The 20,770-nt window shown below is 36.6% G+C and overlaps 1 pseudogene; it reads right to left on the bottom strand.

Annotated features, from left to right (window-relative positions):
- Nucleotides 1-358: 358 nt before the first annotated feature.
- The window catches only part of LOC118836106, a 116,827-nt pseudogene continuing 96,415 nt past the window's right edge, over nt 359-20,770 (bottom strand).

Genomic DNA, 20,770 nt, shown 5'->3' with positions numbered 1-20,770 from the left:
CTCTAAAAAAGACTGTGATGTAAACATATATGTATTTTTAAAAGAATAGGAAAAAAGAAATACTAGTACAATCTACAGCTAGAGTGATAAAACAATAGATCTTCATGTAGAAGACAACACAGGTCACATCCATCTTTTCTACCACATTTATACATGTAGAATAATAGTCACTTATAAAGGATTAAAATAGATATTGTGTATACATTAAATATCTGCAAAACAGTAGTAAGTGAAAAATTTAAAACTTCACAATATCTATGGAAAATATTAGCCCTTTGTATGGTTATACAACATGTAAACCAAAGTACTGGCAATTGAGATTGTAAGTAAGAAAATGAGGCTTCTCTGGACAAAGGCATGATTTTACATCAAAAGCTTTTATTTAGACTATTGTGCACTGTAACATATTCAAAATTGTTCTGACAGAAGCAGCATAAGGCACATGTACAGGGAACATCCTTAGAATCTCTGGGGCTGAATTTAGTTAGTTCCATAGTTTGGAATAAATTTTTAAGGGGACTATTAAGGTGTGCTCATTCATAGCAAACTTATCTATTTGAAACAAACATAATAAATTTATGTGTATATATCTATATTTCCTTTCATATAGATATAGACAATATACATCTACCCACATAAATGGTGCAGCAACTTCTCAATGTAGTATTGATATGTTAAGAAATGTGTCTAAACCTCAGGCCATCTCATTTTGCTGGGGCAATACTGATGAAACATTGTGGCATGGCTTGTACTTCACTTCCTAAAGGGAAAGGAAAACATTTAGGGAGAAGAATATTTTTAGGATCCTCTTTGAATGTTTATTAAAGTATTGATTATTTCACATGCATTAAATATTTTTCTGTGCTGTGAACTAACATTCACTAAAGTACAAGGGAGGAGAATTGAGTTTTTCTTGTAAAATACTGGCCTAGAATTATATCTAATTGTATCTACTTTCAGTAAGCACCATACTAGAGCAGTAGTCTCCAAAGAAGGAGAGATATGCACCCCAGAGGTTTCTTAAGATGATCCATGGGAGTGCAAGAAGAAAATATGGGCAAGGCACCTTCCTGCTCCCACCACTACCATTTTCTGATTGAAGCAGCTCTCACTGGTGGGCAATAGCAGCATCATTGAATATGATAGCAATTGGCTCATCTATCCTTCCTCCATAACTCCCTATCTCCAAGGGCTGGAAAGTTATAGTGGCAGTGGGGTTACATTCAGGCTAATTGATATACTGACAGATGTAAGAGGTGGCAGTAACAAAGTCGGAGGTGGCCACAATGGACAAGGAAGTAAAGTGAATTGCCCCTAGAAGCAGCCAAGCCAAGTCAAGGGGACCTAGTGGATTGGTGGAAGATGCTAATCAATCAGCAGGCATTTATTAGTCACCTACTATATGACAGAGACTGTACTAGGTGCAAAGATACAATGACAAAAGTGAAACAGGCTATATAGGAACTTAGCACCTTTCCCAAGCCTTGAGGGACTAAGGAGATAGTTTCCTGGGAGTAGTGAGTTAGTGATCCTAGTTGTGGAGGAAATGAGATCTCTCACTATAACTGTTTGCTGGTACTCTCAAAACCTGAGAGCAGGTATTGTTCTCATTCAATTCCTTGCTCTCTCTCCACCCACAAGATCTCATATTCTCTTGTCTCTAAATCTTAAACAACCAAGATTGAAAATTTCTTCCCCATGAGGAATGGTTACCTCATTAGTCCCTAGAAGCTTTCATATTATTTTAGAAATATAAACAAAATAGCTAGAGGATAATTTGGGCAGGAGGAAGGTACTACCAGCCAGAGGGATTAGGGAAAGCTTCATGTAGAAGTTTGAGCTGATCTAAACTTTGAAGGAAAGTAGGGATTCTAAGAGGTGGACATGAGAAGGGAGCATATTAAAGGCATGATGAAAGGCCAATAGAAATGGGAGACAGAGGATATAAGGAATAGGAATAATGTCAACTTGATTGGACTGAAGAGCATATAAAAGAGAGTAATGTGTAACAAGGCCATAAAGGTAAATTGGGGCTAGGTTGTGAAAGGCTGTAAATGCTAAACAAGATACAACAATGGAAAAACCTGAGAAGAGAACCAAAACTGGGAAAATTATTTCAAAAGAATATCTCTAACTAGGATGGATATCAAGATATGGGAAAAAAAGCAATAAATTAAGTTAGAAAATCATAAGAGACAGATTTTAGTGTCCACAGATCTGAAGGTAACCACAGAACATGTTTGTCCTATGGAGGAAAAAAGTGAGATATTGAGTTTTCATCTCCTAAACAGATCTCAGTCCTCTAAGTTGACTTTCTCCCAGCTCTTCAAGAATTGCTTCTATCACTCCAACAAATGTGGTGGCTGAATGAGTGTAGAGATCCTACAGATGCAACAAAAGAAAATGAAAGTGTTAATGGCTGAGTATACAGATAAGATGCCCTTGAGAATAGTCTCCAATGTGATCTTAAATGTAGCCAGCTATCCAGAGCCACACAGAGGGACTCAGGCCATGTTTCTCAAAGGCTTAAGAGAAAAATTAACTCCCCATTGCAACCAGTTGTGGACCATTAGGACAAAGAGCTAGACTTGCGAAATTTAGATACTCCTCATAAAAGAGGAAGATAACACTTGAACATAGAGATTCTTAACCATTTTTTATCATGGACCCTTTTAGCAGCCTGGTAAAGCCTTTGAACCCTTTCTAAGAATTTTTATTGCATTAAAAATGCATAGGCTTACAAAGAAAACCTATTATGCTAAAATACAGGATTAGAACCCCTGCTCCAGACATAGCTCAGATATCTCAGGACCCCAAATCCAAGAAAATGGGAAGACAATCCAAGATGAAAACGTTCCTACAAAATTCTGTGAGGCTGAAGAAGAAAATTTGTAATGTAAGCAATAATGAGATATATGCAAAAATTTTACAGAGGAAGAACTTCAAAATTGTGGCAGGAAAGCATAATTTTCAAAAGAAAGAAGTCTGAGGAATTATGGTTGCTTTATTATTTATGGATGAATTAAAGAGGTAAACAAAGAACAAGGCAGGAAAAGCTTATAAGCAAACCCTAAATCATGTGTTCCACCACGGACTCTGCAATATGCTTACTTTGGTATTTTATACAATAGTTGATACAACAAATCAAAGAGGCTCATTTCAATCAATCATTCTTTTTGGCCTAGAATTCTAACCTGACATCCTTAACCAAGTGAAATGTGGTCCCATACACTGTGCTTCCCATTGGCCAACAGAAATATCCAAGTGTTTCACCTAGCTCCCGGTGCTTTTCTACAGAAAACCAGTTGCTACTGACTAACAAGATGTGACAGAAGCAAGACATCTGTATGCAATTTGGAAAATTAAATTATAAATCTTCATAAAAATTAAAAAATAACAAATTATATTTTGTTACTATTTAAAATAAATATTGATACTGATACCTTCCTTAAGTTCATTGCATCAGATAGCCACATGTTATGTATGTCATTCAATATATCTTGAGAAAAGAATGGAAGTTTTGTAAAATGAAGAATTTAACATTGGTATCCTCAGTCCTTCTTTCACTTCTGACATATTGTGATATATTACTGTATCATGAATGTTAAACCAAGATTCTTAAAAATAATGAAACATGGAATAACATTTCTATCACTAAAAGTATTAATATTGTTTTAGTGAAAAGAATACTTTAGTGACAGGAAAAAGGGATTTGGAATCAGTTATTAATAAAAAATTTCTTTGAAAAACTTTATTTCATTTTCTCATCTTAATTCCTATTTTGTGTATACTTTATAATATACGTTATATATGAGTACAACAGAAATTGTATATAATAAACAAATAAGCATATATTAGAGGTAAGATCTCAAAAAAATTTTATTGATACAGGTATGATCAAAAGTATGCTAACTGGTTTAGAGAGCCAAATATGGCCCTCAGGCTAGATTTTATTCTCTCCTGGATTAGGCTATAAAAGAATTAGGCAAAAATCAAGTTTATGCTTAGGCTATATTATTTTATAATTAATGAATTATTATGATGTATGTTAAAATCTCATTTTAAGTAAGTACTATTTTAAAAGGAATGTCACTTTTATAAAATGAAAATATCTGGTTAAGGAGATTTGAATGATGCTTATGAGCATCTTGTTGATTTTTTTGCATTTTATATTATTAATAACTGGGGAAAGAAAACATACAGTCACATTTTGTTTTATCAACATTTGAGTGATGGAATATTTTTTCCCAGTTAATTTCTTCAGGTCAACTGTCAATTTCCATTTTCCCAGAAATTAGTTTCAATGTAGGAAGCAACATGGCTTTAAGAAATAGCATGGAAGACATGGATTCTATTTTCATTTCTGACAGTAACTAGCTGTAAGACCTTGAGCAAATCATTTAGCTTCCCTGTGTCTCAGTTTACCTATCTATAAAATGAAAATCTTGAACTAGGTGATATCTTGTGTTTCTTTTGCTTTACCTGTATCCTCCAGGGATATTTATAATATGACCTTATCTTAGTGTAGTAGCAATTTGGATTTGAAGATCTTTCCCACCCATTAATAGGTCATGTGAACTGCTTATGTCATAGGAAGCCTAAGATACATGTGGTGGGAGGAACTTCCTGATAGGAAAAGGAAGTTATGTCACAGGAAATTAAGAGAGAGAGAGAGCAGTTATGGCTGCTAATGGCCGCCCTCATGATTGTTAGAGCTGAACAGGCTAACTTAGCTATACTGTGATTTTGTTTTGGGGAAGACCCCACAGAAGTTTTGAGATGGTGAGGTTACAGGCTGTGACATGGTGTTTTAAGTTTGTTGCTATTATGATAAAGTGGGCTGACTAGCTGTGGGAGCTGAACATTTGTTTATAGGATATGGTTTTCTGGTGTCTGAATAAATGTCGTATTACTTCTTTTACCTTCTTTATGGAGAGTCTCTCATACTTTGCGATACAGAACTACATAGGCATATTCACAACTATCGTTGATGTTGTGTTTATTGCCTTACTGGTACACTTAGTAACAATCTAAAAGACAGTCACCAAGATTTCCAAGATTTTTAGAAAATATAATAGCTCTCTTTAAGGCAATGTTTTTCAAAACAGAGTTGTAACATTCATGAGAAGTCATTGAGTTTCCAAGAGGGTTTCAAAATGTTCAGATACCAGTTCCAAATAGGTTCCAAATAGCAGGTTGATAGTTCCAGTATTTATTAGCAAAATTTGTATTTATTAGCATAACTTCCCAAACTTAATCACAAGTCTTTTGGTTTTTATCTTTGCTCTTTCTGTACAATCCTCTTATCTTCACTTAATTCAGTCAACATTTTCTGCAAGCCTATTATATGGTCCTTATCCCTGTTTTCTTATCATCACCTAATTAACGATAAGAAAACTGATTGACTTCCTTAAATCTCTGCTTTCTCAACACAAACCCAAAGTGGTATTCCTGAAAGCACAAGTCTGACCATGTCAATCCCCTATCAATAAATTATAGTGTCTCCCTAGCAGTTCTAGGATCAAATATAAACTCCTTTGTTTGGCATTTTAAGTCCTTCAGATGTTCTAACCTACCTTCACCCTATGCTCCAGCCAAACTGACCTTCTTGCCATTTCTCACACACAACATTCCACATCCCAACCCTGGCTTTGCAGGTTGACCTCCAATCCCTAGAATACATTCTGTTCTCACTTCCACCTCTCTGAGTTTCTTTTACAACTTAGCTCAAGCATCATCTTCTACATAAGACATTTACTGATCTGACTATTCTGCATTATCATGATTTATTTTGCATATACTTATGTTAATTAAATAAACAAGTATTCACTAATCACCTACTATGTTGGGTACTATACTAGGCACTAGGGATATAAGTACAAAGAATGAAATGATACCTACTTGCAATGAGCTTCATTCTAATATGTAAATGTGTTTCTTCCAATGAAATGTAGGCTCCTTGGGGGACTGTTGCAATTTTTTTGTCTTTGGGCTATATCCGGAGCCCAGCACAATGCAAAATGCTTATTGATTAATGAATCACTCACTAGACTAACAAAATAGAAGTGTTGTTCTTTCTGTTGTCAAAAGCACATAGTTGCTATTACATTTTTTCAAATGGAGGTTTTATATGGCCTATACATGGTCACTAGAACTTTGGTATTGCCAAGGTTATGTTCTAGGGAACAGGCAGCAGAGTTGCTGATTTCAGGAGGGTACAAGATAGAATATAACTCATTTTACTTATATATTTCTCCAAGTCATCAGTGTTAACTGATGTGAAGGACTACTTTAAAAATTTGTGAACATATGTATATATGTATATATATATATATGTGTGTGTGTGTGTGTTTATGTGAACTATATATACATATACAGATATTATATATATATACGTATATATATATATACGTATATATATATATATATATATATATATATATATATATTTTACCATTGAGACTTGTAACTTCATCAATATAGGAAGCTTCTGATGAGGGAATTCCTCCTACCAATGCAGGTTAGAAACCGAGGCAGAACTTTGAACACAACGTTCCCTGGCTTCTCTCTCTGTTCTGCCAATGTGGCCCTTCAATGATATATCATATGACTGCGGAAACTTAAACTCCCTTGTAAACAATGGGAGAGGTTGTTCTTCTTTTTAAGGAAAATGGTTATTTAAAACCACAAAGTAGCACAAGCTTACCATGAATAACTAAACTCTTTGCTTTTCAATAAAGTCCAGAAACAGAATTATAGATTATAAGCATAAAGCTTTGAGGTCCTCACAGGCTAGCTAGTATAATTCCCCTCATTTTACAGGTGCGGAAAGTGAGGTACAGAAAGGCTGTGACTTTCCCAAGGTTATGGAAGTAGTAGGCTTCAGCAGTGGGAACTGAATACAGATTCTCTACTTCCAGACTCATGAATGTACATAGAAATATACATATACATATACAGTTTTCAGAAATGTGATAAAGTGGTAAAATATTTTAATACTCAAGCTCTAAAGAATATAATTTAATTCATAGTTTATGATTTAGACATAATGTCAAGATCCTTCAGTGTCTTAGAATCATTATGAAAATCAGTTTTCACTGGAACGTAGTTATGTGTTTAGCATAGTTTTGGCATGACTTTTACAAAGAAATTAGTCCCATCCATGTTAAGGGAAGGGATGTAGGGGGATGCGCAGACTGGGATGCCACCATCACTAACAGCAGCAGTAAGGACTGAGAGACTGAGATACACAAAGAGTAAAAGGTCAAGAGTCTAGGACTGGAGCTGTGTGACCAAACAAAACAAAAGTCACCAGTCAGGGCTTTATTGCTCGTGAGATTGGAGCAATTGATTCCTCTCTCCCACTTCCCTTTCCCTCTGTTAGTCCCAAAGGGCAATGAATCTATCTTCCTGAAATATATCTTCATCCCTAGAGAGCTTGTTTCCCCTTTCTGCTTACCTCTCTTTAAAGTTTGCTTTTAAGAGAGTCTCTTTCTTTCTGCTCTGTGAAGTCATAAATATGAATAAATAATTCTTTTTCATTTGCTCCTGTGCCCCCAGACAAAGAAATATAGTGTTTTGCTGGAATAACGAAGTGTCTCTCTCTGCTCCTGGGTGGTCCGCTATTGTCTCTTTGTGCTGTATTCATGCAATCCCACACTTAGGCTAGCAATAAAATGGTTAGTCATTTTTATCATAAAAGCTGACCTTAAACACAGCTAAGCATAAAGGGTAAATGACCTCCCAAGAAATGAAGATAAGTTTTGGGAAGACCAGGACACTCCCCTTTGGGAGACAGAGAGAAAGGAGGAGCACATGATCAATCAACAATTCCAGTATCAGGAGTCCAAATGGTTTTAGCAGCACAGCTCTGCCATATACCTCCTGTGCCCCATTAGACTGTGCATTCCTTGAGAGGGCCTGTTTTTGCTTTTCTTTTTATTGTCAGTGCTTAGCATTATGTCTGGCACATAGTAGGCTCTTAATAAATGTTTGCTGGCTTATCTTGATCTTTTTGGCATTTTCTGGTCACAGAATATCTCAAACTTAGCTATTACTCATGACTCTGACTCTCTCTCTCTCTCTCTCTCTCTCTCTCTCTCTCTCTCTTTCTCTCTCTCTCTCTCTCTCTCTCTCTCTCTCTCTCTCTCTGTCATCTTCTCATGACAGGATATCTCCCTTGCTTCTTGTCATTTTGGACCTGGTGATAGTTTTCCTTAGCACAGGAGGCTAATACTATAAATAATTATTTATGTCTGTTTTATTGTTTGTTGTACTGGATGTTTAGTTAAGCCTAGGAAAATAAGAGACTCGATATATAGAGAGATGAGTAAAAGTTTATTGTAAAAAGAGTTTATAGTGAAAAAAATTTCTCAAGTTTATTTGATAACTAATAGTTAATAAACTGGAGTGGGTCTCAAAGCTACTAATTAATGGGATGTTAGTACTTTATTAATTTATGAATAAATATAAATATTTCTATTCAGTGATTAAATGAGAATAAATAATGTCATTTATTATATAGCAAGCTAAAGGGTGAGGGTCTGATGTGACTGTAATACATATTCCTCTCAACTTCCCACCTAGGCTACACATTAGGGTAGTCTTTAAAACTCTACTACCTAGGTATAAACAATATAGATACAAAATAAATGTAAGAAAAGTTGGAATATAGATACTAGAAATAGCTGGTAATATAGTAGATAGAGCACTGGGGCTAGGGTCAGGAAGTCCTGAGTTCAAATCCAACCTCATCTGTTACCTTAGAGTAACCCTGTGTTACCCTAACCCTAGGCAAGTTACCCTGCACAACACTGTGTTGCCCTGGGCAAGTCACTTCATCTTTATTTGTTTCAGTTTTCTCAACTATAAAAGGAAGATAATAACAGCACCTAACTCACAGGATTGTTGTGAAGAGCAAATGACAGAATATTTGTAAAAAGCACTTAGTACATACAGTTCTTGGCACATAGTAGGCACTGTGGAAATGTTTATTCTCTTCCCTACTAGCAGGTGAGAAAACCAGGAACGACTCTATGTAGAAGGTAAGATTTGAGCTGAACCTTAAAGAAAACTAGGGATTCTAAGAAGTGGAATACAGGAGGGGGTGTATTCTAGGACTGGGGGACAGCTGGTGCTAAGGCATCACAATGGGAGGTGGAGTGCCGTGTGTGGAATAGTAAGGAGGTCAGTGTGGCTAGTCTGTAGTGTGTATAAATCAGAGAAATATGGGAGTATCCCCAAAGTCTTAGCATGGTTTTAAACTATTAAAGATTTATGTAATAAAACTGCAAAAGTAATATGTGGCCAAGTGGTAAAGAATATTAAATGACAAACAGAAGAGTTTCTGTTTTATCCTTGCAGTGATAAAGAACCACTGGAGTTTATTGAGTAGGGGAGTGACACGATGACACTTTGGGAAAAGCACTTTGGTAGCTGTGACGAGGATGGATTGGAATGGGTAGAGACAGGCATGGATAGTAATTGGGAGAATATTGCAATGATCCAGACAAAAGGTGACAAAGGCCTAACTAGTGTGATCATCTTGAGAGTAGAGAGAAAGGCACAAATGATAGAAATGTGTAGAGTCATCAACAGTATTTGTCAGTTGACTAGCTATATGGGGAAAGTGAGAATAAGGAATTGAAGGTGATATCCTGGAAAGACTGTAGTCCCTTCAACAGAAATAAGGAAGTTCTGAAGAGATGAGGGTTTTGAGGAAAAAACTTTGTGTTCTGTTTTGGATGTACTGAGTTTGAAATATCTAGTTTGAAATGTTCAGTGGGAGTTGACAATGTGAGACTGCAGCTCAGGAGAGAGATGAGGGGTAGATATCTATATCTATATCCATATCCATATCTATATATACATATATATATATATATATATACAGAGAGAGAGAGAGAGAGAGATTGAGATTTGGGAGACATCTACATAGAGATAATAACTGAATCCATATGAGTTGAAGAGATCAGAGAGGATAGAGAAAAGAGAAGAGAGCCCAGGAAAGAGCCTGGGCATACTCACATATATAGGATGTGATATGGATGCTGATCCAGAAAAGTAGAATGGAAAGGAGTTGTCATATTTCTTTCCTTTTCAGGAAGGAAAATCAATAGGCAGCAGTATCACAAAAACCCAGAGAGGAGAGAGGCTCCAGTAGGAGAAGGTCATAAATAGTGTCAAAGGATTCAGAGAATTCAAGATGAGAATTGGAAAAAAAAAAGGCTATCATATTTGTCAGTTAAAAGATCACTGGTAACTTTAGAGGCAGTAGTTTCAGTTGAGTTATGAAGTCCAAAACCAGATTGGAAAGAGTTGAAAAGATATTAAGATGAAAAGGAGTCGAGACAATGAGTATGGACAATTTTTAAGAGTTTGACTGAGAAGAGGTTGGGAGAGAAAGAACAATACCTGGAAGAAATGTTAGGGTCAAATCAGAGGGGTTTTTTCAAAGATGAGGAAGACCTGGGCATGTTTGCAGGGAGAGTAAATAGGGGTAGGGATGAAGGAAAGGAGAGAAAGACAGAGAGAAAGAGGAGGAAAGAAGAAGAGGGGGAGTAGGTGAGAGGAAGAAGGGGAAGGGGGAGAGGGAGAAGAGATTGGTGAGTAGGGGTGGAGGAGAGGATAAAAGGAGGAGAAGGAAAAGGGAAAGAGAGGGAGAGAGAGAACAGTCTGCTAGAGATGACAGAAAGCGTGTAAGGTCAAGGGTATAAGTAGAAGCTTTGTCAATGAGAAGGATGACCTCTATCTCAAAGAGTAAAGTTAAAATGGCAGGTGATGATAAGAGGTTTTGAGATGGACAAGAGAAAGTTCACTATAAATGCCCTCTTTTCTCAGTATAGTTTAAGGCAAGGTCTGCCAAGTGGAAGGGGAAGACAGGAAGTCTGGAAGGTTGCAGAGAGAAGATAAAATTGGGAAAAGCTGTTATGGGGAACGTTCAGGGATTCAGTTAGGGAGGAATAAAAGAAATACCTTGTTGCAGTGAGAGCTCAGTTGAGATTAGGTAACATAAAGTTGTAGTGAACCCAATTAAGAAGGTTGTGTGACCTTTCGAATTTTAGAACAAGTGCCTTGGAAAAAGAGACCAAGACACATTCAAATGGCCCATGTTGAGATTCATTTTTCTGACTCTGGAAATTTAAGATCAATGGCTCATCACAGTTATTCTTAGAATAATTTTTTCAAGCACATAAATACCTGAGAAACTTGAAGAAATGAAGCATGAAAAGAACTAAGAGTCTTCTGCCTCTTCTTCCTCTTCTACTTCCTCTTTTTCTTCCTCTTCTGCTTCCTCTTTTTCTTCCTCTTCTGTAGTCCCCTCCTTGTTTAAATAAAGGATAATAATATTATTTACAGATATTCATCAAAATTAAAGTAGTAAAGGGAACTAAAAAAATGTTGACCAAAAATGTACAAAAATAAGTCTCCCTTACCCTTTTAAATAAGAGTCCACAATGTGGACTTTTACTACATGGGAATGCAGCCTAATGCCTCTAAGATAAATAAATCCAGTGTGTTTCATTTGTTTTTCTTTAAAATACAGTTTTGAGTCATAATATTAACAAATCAGCTACATAAGTCAGAGAATCCTTTTACCCAGATCATTTGCTTAGAAAAATCTGAGTCACAAAATTACTAACATGGGAATATGTTTAGTATAATTGTACATGTATAACCTTTATCAAACTGGTTGCCTTCTCAATAAGGAGGGAGGGAAGGGAGAGGGAGAGAGAATTTGGAACTCAATTTTTTTAAAAAAAGCAAATGTTAAAAATGTTTTACATGTAATTGAAAAATAATTTAAAAAAAAAGAAAAATCATTACTATAGTGTAGAAAACTGAGCAACCAATGGGAGGCAGTAAAAGAAACTTAGCATTTTGTTGTATTTGACAAAGCATAATCAATTTAGGATCAACTATATTCTACAGCAAAAAAGCCAACCAATAGACTAGAGTTATCAATAATCTATACAGTCAGTAATTAGTCCTAAATAAGACTGGACATTTAAAAGTTTTAAAATAAGTTTGCTTAGCACCGCTACCATTGTTTACAAACACAAATTTCCTGCCATCATTTTTGCAGATTTTAATATTAATGTTCACAACACCTTTAACATTCTGATTACATGATCCCTCAACCTCCTCAAATCCAAATACAAACTTCTCTACCCTACTTCAGCAACGACCAACATAGCCACCTTTATAGGCTTCCCCATTTTACAGAATTGTACCAGTTCCAAGACTCAACTAGAATTTCAAAATTCTACTCTCCACTTACATCCTTCTATCAACTCACCTCTCCCACTAAACCTATTCTTATTTATTCAATTTCTCACCCATTCTCTATCTGGTCTTAATCACTTTGTTGATTCAGTAGTCATAATCCTAGAGCCCTAATCCTAGTAACCTTCTACCATTCCAGAATTGTTCATTCTTATTCCTGGGCAACCAATATTATCCAATTCTTTCTTGCTGTTCCTTATATTTATAGAAATACCCAACTCAAGGAGATCATGGTTCCTTGAAGTACTGAAGTCAGTAATTTCATCAGCCTTAGAATTTATCTCTTGGCCATCCAATTTCATATTTGCTGATTCTCTAAGAACCAAAGGTATTTCTCTTACTAATAGCAGATGGCCTAGCCTCTTACTTCACTGAGAATAAGGCAAGTTGATACAAACTCTCTCAATTTTCCCTCTCCACTCTTAAAATTTCTCATGATTCCAACTCATACTACTTTAAGACATTGCCAAACTGCATCAGCCTCCTGGGGACAGCAGCTCCTTTTCAAACATTTGCTTTTGGCTACAGAAATTTTTCCTTTACTAATTTTTATACCTTCTCTGATCTTTATTTAAGACTTGGTTTGACACATACGGACTCATGACTTTTTTTGTCCCTGCTTCTTTAGCACCTTAGAATCAGAGATCTGCCTTGCCCCAAATCCCTAATTATCTTTTTCATTTCTTCTGCCACTGACAAGGAAATTGGATTTGAATCTAGGGATCATTTCCTCTTTCCTTTCATACTGCCAGACACACAGACCTTTAAAAAGAGTTTTTCTGTTCATAAGGGGAAAAGACAATATAAGAACAGGAATAATATACCAGAGTAAAACTTCATAGAGGACATGGAAACCAGAATGAGGCTAGAAGGAAAAGAAGAATGGAATCTGATCCAGGAATGATAATAGCATGAGCAAAGCACAAAGGCAGGAGGGGTCAAGGTGAAATAGAAGTTAGTCAGTCAATAAACATTTACTAAGTACTTTTTATGTGCCAGGTACTGTGCTAAGGGATGGGGGGTGTAATTAATAAAAAGACAGTCCCTGACATCAAGGGGCTAAAGGGGAAGACAAGGAAAAATATGTGTACAAACAAGCTACATATAGGCAACTAGGTGGCACAATGGATAGAGTGCCAGGCCTGAAGTCAGGAAGACTCATCTTCCTGATTTCAAATCTGTCCTTAGACACTCACTAGCTGTGTGACCTTGGGTAAGTCACTTAACCTTGTTTGCCTCAATTCCTCATCTGTAAAATGAGCTGGAGAAGGAAATGGCAAAACACTCCAATATCTAAAAGTCAGACATGACTGAAAATGACTGAACAACAAAAAATCGGAAGCAAATAAGAAAAGAAAACAGTGGATAGTCTAGTTTGTCTGAACATGGGATGGACTAAAAAGAGTATGATGAAATAAGAATGGAAAAGTAGGTTGATGGAAAACTGTGGAGGGCTATAAATGACAAGCTAAGGAGTTTATATTTTTTTGGTAGACTATGAGGAGCCATTGAAGGTTTCTGGCATTCTAATATGTTGCTTTTAATCCATCACTTGAACGAAATTAGATGGTCTTTTTTTTCTCTGTCTTCATCCCCTGTGATATTGTTGACCACTCTCTCTCCTGGATGCTCTCTCCTCTCTGTGTTTTTATGACACCATTCTCTCCTAGTTCTCCCCCATCTTTCTGACCACTCCTTCTCCTTCATCAATTGCCTACTATACATTTCAAACTTGATGTCCCAAAGACATTTCAAGTAACATGTACAAAACTGAACTCATTATCTTTCCCCAAAATTCCTCCCCCCTTCTAAACTTCACTATTTTGGCAGAAGGCATCACCATTGCTGGTCTCCCAGGTCCATAAATTCTGTATAATCTGTGACTTCTTACTCTCCCTCATTCCACACATTCAGTCAATTGCCCAGTCTTGCGATTTCTACCTCCACAGTATCTATCACATTTGACTCCTCACAGTTGCAACCTTACTACAGGCTCTAATCACCTTTGGTCTGAATTATTGTCTCCCTAGTCTGCCTGCCTCAAATCTTTTCAGAATTCAGTCCTTCCTTCACGCTGCTGCCAAAATTGTTTTCTTTATGTGCAAATCTGACCATGTAACTCAACCAACTCCCGAGGCTCCTTTCTGTCTTTAGGATAAAATAAAAACAGCTAAACTGTTAAAGCCCTTCATAACATGGTCCTACAGTCATCCTTCCAGCATTACTCTCACATCTGCATTCTCAGATCTAGTCAAATTGATCTTCTCTCTATTCTTCATACAAAGAACTCAATTTCCCATCTGCACACCTTTTCACTGGCCATTTCCCATGCCTTGGGTGTAGTCCCTCCTCACCTCTGCTTCAGAGAATCCCTCTCTTCTTTCAAGAAACAGCCTAAGCATCAACTTCTACATGAAGCACGTCTTGATCATCCAGGTTGCTAGTGTCCTAGCTCTCAAACTACCTTTTATCTAAATATTTTGTATGAATTAATGTAATGGGGGATTGGCCAATGATCCCAGCTCTTTTGATCACACATAAAATGTGAACATCTGATTCATTACTCACACGGACTTTTCAAGCTGTGTTTTATAAAAGGTTTTTCTCCTCATGTAAGATAATCATGTAGACTTGATTTTTTATCTTATAGAGACAATCTATTATGTAACACTCCTGAACTACTCTCTCCAACTAGCACTAACACTCATAGGCTGGGCATCCAGAGGGAAGCTTCTACTGTAAGGTTCTAGGGCTGCTCTTCCAAAACAATTGCTCTTAAGCCACCACTAGTGAGTTTTTCATTTCTCAGCCAACACTCATAATTAGCTCTTAACCAATACATTTAATCAGATGGCAAAGTAAACCAAAATATTCTCCCCATAAAACTGGGGCACACTGTCCCATAAATGCACACTCCCCCTATCAGAAGGAGTCTTAAACTTAGAGTACAATCTTAATGAAATACACATGATGAGATAGATAAAGGGAAAGGCACTTACAACTCCTGATACTGAAGGGTGTAGAAGTACTTTCTGTCTTTGTAGAGTCCTCATGCAAGTTTTTGCTGGGCAGATTCCTCAGCTCTGTTCCCAGTATCTGCTCCTCTCCATGACTCACTTTTCTGCTGCCATGGGTCCTGTTCCTCAAAGCTGCTTTCTCTCTCAATTGACTGATTTTCTGTGTCAATTGTGTGAGTCTCTGCCCCCTCAATTATGTATCAAACTTTCTCAAACTGATTAACTCTTAAACTGCTGGATGGATTATCTCTCTGTTACTATGTAACTGCTTAACACTTTGGCTGACCCAAGAAATACTTTCCTCCCACTCTTCAGGGGCCTCTTCCATAAAGCTCCTAAGCCGGCACTGCCTTGAACTAATGCCTCTCAGTCTTAGCTATTTAAAACCCTGAAAATATTTGTGTAATTTTTGCTGTCCAATAAGGCTGATCCCTTTAATTCCATTAGAGAAAAGTATTCACATGTCACGAAGGGCCTCTTAATGCCTCATAGTTATAAATGTGATGGGACTTCTGGGATGGGAGAAGGGGACTGACTTCCTTATATCAAATCATCCCTGTATTTCAGTTATGACTATCACATAGGCATTTCTAAATTTTCATAATAAGAACAAAATATTGAATTACATTCTTCTGTTTCATGTTTGCTGTTTTGGAAAGGAAAAGGCCTGAATAAACCATGCCCCATACTATATGAAGCTTTTCTCATGTAAGAAAGGTTAATACTTGAGGATGTAGATGAGTGTTGTAATTTTAATCAGACACTTAACTTAGATTTAAATGTGTTTACTAATAAATCATATCATTCAGAAATCCCAGCTGTGAGATTTCTGGGGGCCCTTGGCCGTTAGTACTATTGTTAAAATAGTTATTGACAGCCTTGGTTTGAGTAATTCTCAGTGAAGAATTAATCAATAATAAATATCTGGGCATTAAAGGGAAAGCCTGTTAATTGAGAGCTCTTAATGTTTGGGGCAGGGTTTGGGAGAGTAGGAATGGTAGCTATACAGACTTGTAATATTGAAGACTTGAATGGAGGTCCCTGACTATAGTGTTAATTTATTTTCTATAGTAGCTATGTTTTGAAACCATCTGTACTTTTCTACATAGGAATAATTTGCTCTTTAAAAGTTTAGTAGAATTATCTTATGGATCTATCTAGTTTTAGTGTCTTTTTGCAAGAAGGCTCTTCTTGGTTTTTCCTTTTGAGGTTGGTGGTCTATTTAGGTCATCTATTTCTTATCTAGGGAGCAGGTCTTAGAGTCAGGAGTGTTTGAGTTCAAGTCCCATTTCTAATATATACTGGCTTAACCTCTCAGTGCTTTAGGCAACTTTCTCTTTGATTAAGTGACAAGACGCTTTGCAAATCAGTCAGTCAATAAGCATTTATTAAGCACCTACTGTGTGCCAGGCACTGGGCTATACTCTGGGGATACAAAGAAAGAAAGGCAAGACAGTCCCTGTCCTCAAGGAGGTCACAGTCTAATGGTGAAAGAAGCTGAAAAGAGAGGCAAGGGGAAGGGGAAAATCTAGGGAAGTTACTCTGAGAGAAAAAGAAGGGGAGGAAAAAATGAGGGGAAGGGAATGGAATAAGCATTTACTTGCCAGGCACTATGCTAAACATTTTCTCTTTTTCTCTTTTTTTAGGCCAATAATTCCTTGTTTATTCTTTATTTACAAAAAATTAAGATATTTGGAACAAACAATACAAAACAATGTGTCATAGCACAATGGACAACAAATCGTCTCATTTGTATTTTATACAGTAATATTACAGTGGATTGGTCGTGAAGTATTCAGAAACATGCTTACCCTTCTTCCAACTGGAGCCCTTCCCCAAAACGTAATCCATTATTTTTATTCCCTACAATATCTTTTCATTAGATACTTAAAGTAGGAAATAAGGGACTGAATCTGACACCGATACATCCACAAAGGAAAAAAGCAGGGGAGGAGATGGTACAGGCTCGACATTGCAACTGATTTATGGTCCTTTTTCAGTCGTTATAGCCTAATATTTTTCAGCTTGTTTGGATAAGGAGTCTTTTTCATTCAAAACAACAGGGCAAACAAAATCATTTTAATCAGGTAGTCACATACAGTATACACACTTTCCTGCTTCAAGAGAAAGATACACTTTCATGCAGGAACAGATAGCTATCCAGTAAACATGCACTGCATTCTCTCGGATATGCTAAACATTTTGAAAAATACCATCTCATTTGATCCCCACAACAGATCTTCAAGGTAGGTGCTATTATGATGTCCATTTTAGAGTTGAGGAAATTGCGGCTAAGAGAAGTTTAGTGATTTGTGCAGGATGACACAGCTACTAACTGTTTTGAGTCTGGATTTGAGCTTAGATCTTCCTGACTCAAGACACAGTGCTCTATCCACTGTGCCACCTAGCAAATGAGGTACAGAAAGTGTAGCTGTGTGCAAAATGATGAGATGGCCACCACTGGTGCCCTCCTTAAACAGAGAATTTGAGAGAACCTTAGCACTATCTAACTTATCTACCTTCTATCCTCTCTAATCAGAGGGAATAATACATAAACTCATCAATCTCAATTTTTTTCTACCATGTTCAGACCCTTATAATATTTTCTGTTCAGTAATGGCATTCTGAGACATTTTTTTCTTCTGCCTACTACTATTTGTAATTTTAGTATTGTCAGTGGCTCCTGGTTTAAAATTTGTGTAACTGTGTCTTAATACATGACTCTGTGATATTATTTCAATGTGGTTACCTATTTACCATATCAAAACATGTTCATGGAGGCAGCCACGATGGGTTGTACTGAGAACTGTCCTAGGAGTGAAAATTACCTTGATTCATTGACCTTGGTTCCGAATGACCTTGCTTCTGATACCTACAAGCTGTGTGACCAGAGACAAGTCATTTAACTTCTCGGTGCCCCCAGACAATTCGAAGGACTCTAAAACGAGCAGATAACAATCTATATTGGTAGAAGGAGTCACCTCACTGAAACTCCCCTATGCCAATGAAATTAGAGATCTGGTATAAAATTTAATAAATAAATAAATCATGCACAAACTTCTAGACTTAACCTTGACAACTACTCGGCTAGATAGGCAGGTGACTACTGTAAAGTTATTTAAATATACACCTATCAAAATTTCGAAAATCTTACCTTTAATTATGGTTTCTTCACCTATGATACTAAAAGCATAATTACAGACTATGTTCAAATTTTTATGTTCAAATTCTGCATATTTGTGTATTTGTTGGGGAAGAGGGGAAAGGAGGGGAAGCATGGGGTGGGGGGGGGAAATCCTGGGAGTAAGGTCTGGATCACATTCAAGCTAATAAGGTATATGTCACCATGAAACACAATCCTCAATTCCAAGTTGGAACTGGGATTCTATACTTAACCAGAAACCCTAGAGGGTCTAATTTATCACAATTTCTGAATTAGCAGCTTCCAAATTTGAGAGAATGCCCAGTCCTTATCAGGAAAATATGGCCCTGAAGATTAAAAACTATTTGATGTCTCCATATCAACATGAATTTTTAAAATGAAAATTAAAAGTGGGGAAAGGTAAACCACTTGCCTGCTTGACTTCTGATTCAGGAGGATTGTCTGCATCTTCATTGTCTTCTTTTGGCACTTCATCCTTTCCACTCACTTCAGCACTGTCTGTTCCCTGAACACAGAGGAAACATACAGTATAGTTAAGCTTAGGTAAACTACCAAAATGCTGGATATAATGGCATGACTATTCCTTTATGTGGGTCAAAAAGTGGAAAATGTTCTATTCTTACTTATTACATGTGTAAGGTGATAACAAAGTTTTTTCTGGCTAAAATATACCACCAAAGTTATAAGATTTTGCTGCTGAAAGAAATGTAACAAAAGCAAGAATGTGGGCTAGGTGTCTTGCATTCTCTACTTACTTTTATTTTGTTTCAAATTGATTTGCATGTTAAGCCAGAGAAGATCTTGAGAACTGGTAATTAAGTATGATCATTTCCAGGGATAAAAGACTATCTGGCTAATATTAAATCTTTTCTTCTTAATCTTTATGTCTAGAGTAGAGCGTGTAGTCCTTCATCCCAGTAAACTATCTGTATTTTTTCATTATCAGACCTTTAATTTTATTGGCACAAAGCAGTCCTGACGAGGAAAATTCCTTCACCACTGTAGGTCGGCATTTGCTCTGAAACTTATACAGAGGTGCCTATGGGAGTAAGAGTTAAGTAGCTTGCCCAGGGTTTCACAATTCATGAAGGGGAATCCTGAAACCTTGGGGTTCTGGACCATGTGGCTTTCTGAATATGGAGGTAAGAGTAAGGATTGGGGTGGAGAGCAGAGGAGAGCCAAGATAGTTGTCTAGGGTAATGTGGAGACACTAAAACCTTACCTAATAGACAGAAAACTAGCTGTTATATTAAGCTACTATACTAGTTTTAATCAAATCAACCTAGGTTAGAGAAAATGAGTCAAGGGTAAGAAAGTTTTCAGGAGTTTAAATGAAGTGATTGTCATAAGATAGCAGAGGACGTCCTGAAGACTAGGAGATAAATCTTGGGAAAACTGATACGATCCAAGAAACCAGGTTGGATAGAAAGATCACAACCATAGAAATATTTAAACTTAACAAATGGAAAAATTGGGAAAATAGTTTCTGAACAGGTTGAGGTTTGAGAGAAAGGGTACAAAAAATATTACATCTGTTGTATTCTGCTCCCCTCCTACAACTTCACCATTCAGAAGAGCTGATGTTTCCTCAGTTGCTCCTGCCACCTGTGTCAGATAAAAACCAAAAACACTTGAAAATATGGAAAACTTTAGAAAGGAATACCAATACCTTACATTTATATAGCATTTTAAATGTTTTTCAAAATGTTTTACTTTTATCATATCTCATTTCATCATAAAAATTCTAGGAGATCGATAGGTGAGGCAGCTATTATCCACATTTTGCAGATGTGGAAATTGAAGTTGCAGGGGTAAGATGATCTGCTCCAACTCACAGATCTACTTAGCAGGCAACCAGGACTAGAATTCAATTTATATTTAACACTATTTTGAATAAATCATGCTGTTTCTAGGCCTATGAATATGCCATAAAACTGAGAAGTCATTGACATATATTAAAACATATACCGAATTAGCCATTCCTCTTTTCTCTCTCCATTTCAATTTGGTAAAATTTGAGTAAGAGAATCATTAATACTCACAATGCATATTTCTGAGTATTCTCTGACCCAGTGAATTTATAGATGGATAGACAGAGAGAGAGAGAGAGAGAGAGAGAGAGAGAGAGAGAGATAAATGTGTGTATATATATATACATATATATTATCAGTTTATAAGCCTCAACATAAAACTGGCAGCGAGCTATTATAATTCATTGTAAAGTGCTTTTTACACATAGAGAAAACACTGAAAGGTTATATCTAACCAATTTCAAAACAACTGGTTAATTTTATCAATTCAGTCC

Source organism: Trichosurus vulpecula, chromosome 2 (assembly GCF_011100635.1).
Source record: "Trichosurus vulpecula isolate mTriVul1 chromosome 2, mTriVul1.pri, whole genome shotgun sequence".
Classification (NCBI taxonomy): domain Eukaryota; kingdom Metazoa; phylum Chordata; class Mammalia; order Diprotodontia; family Phalangeridae; genus Trichosurus; species Trichosurus vulpecula.
This window is presented reverse-complemented; position numbering and strand designations above follow the sequence as displayed.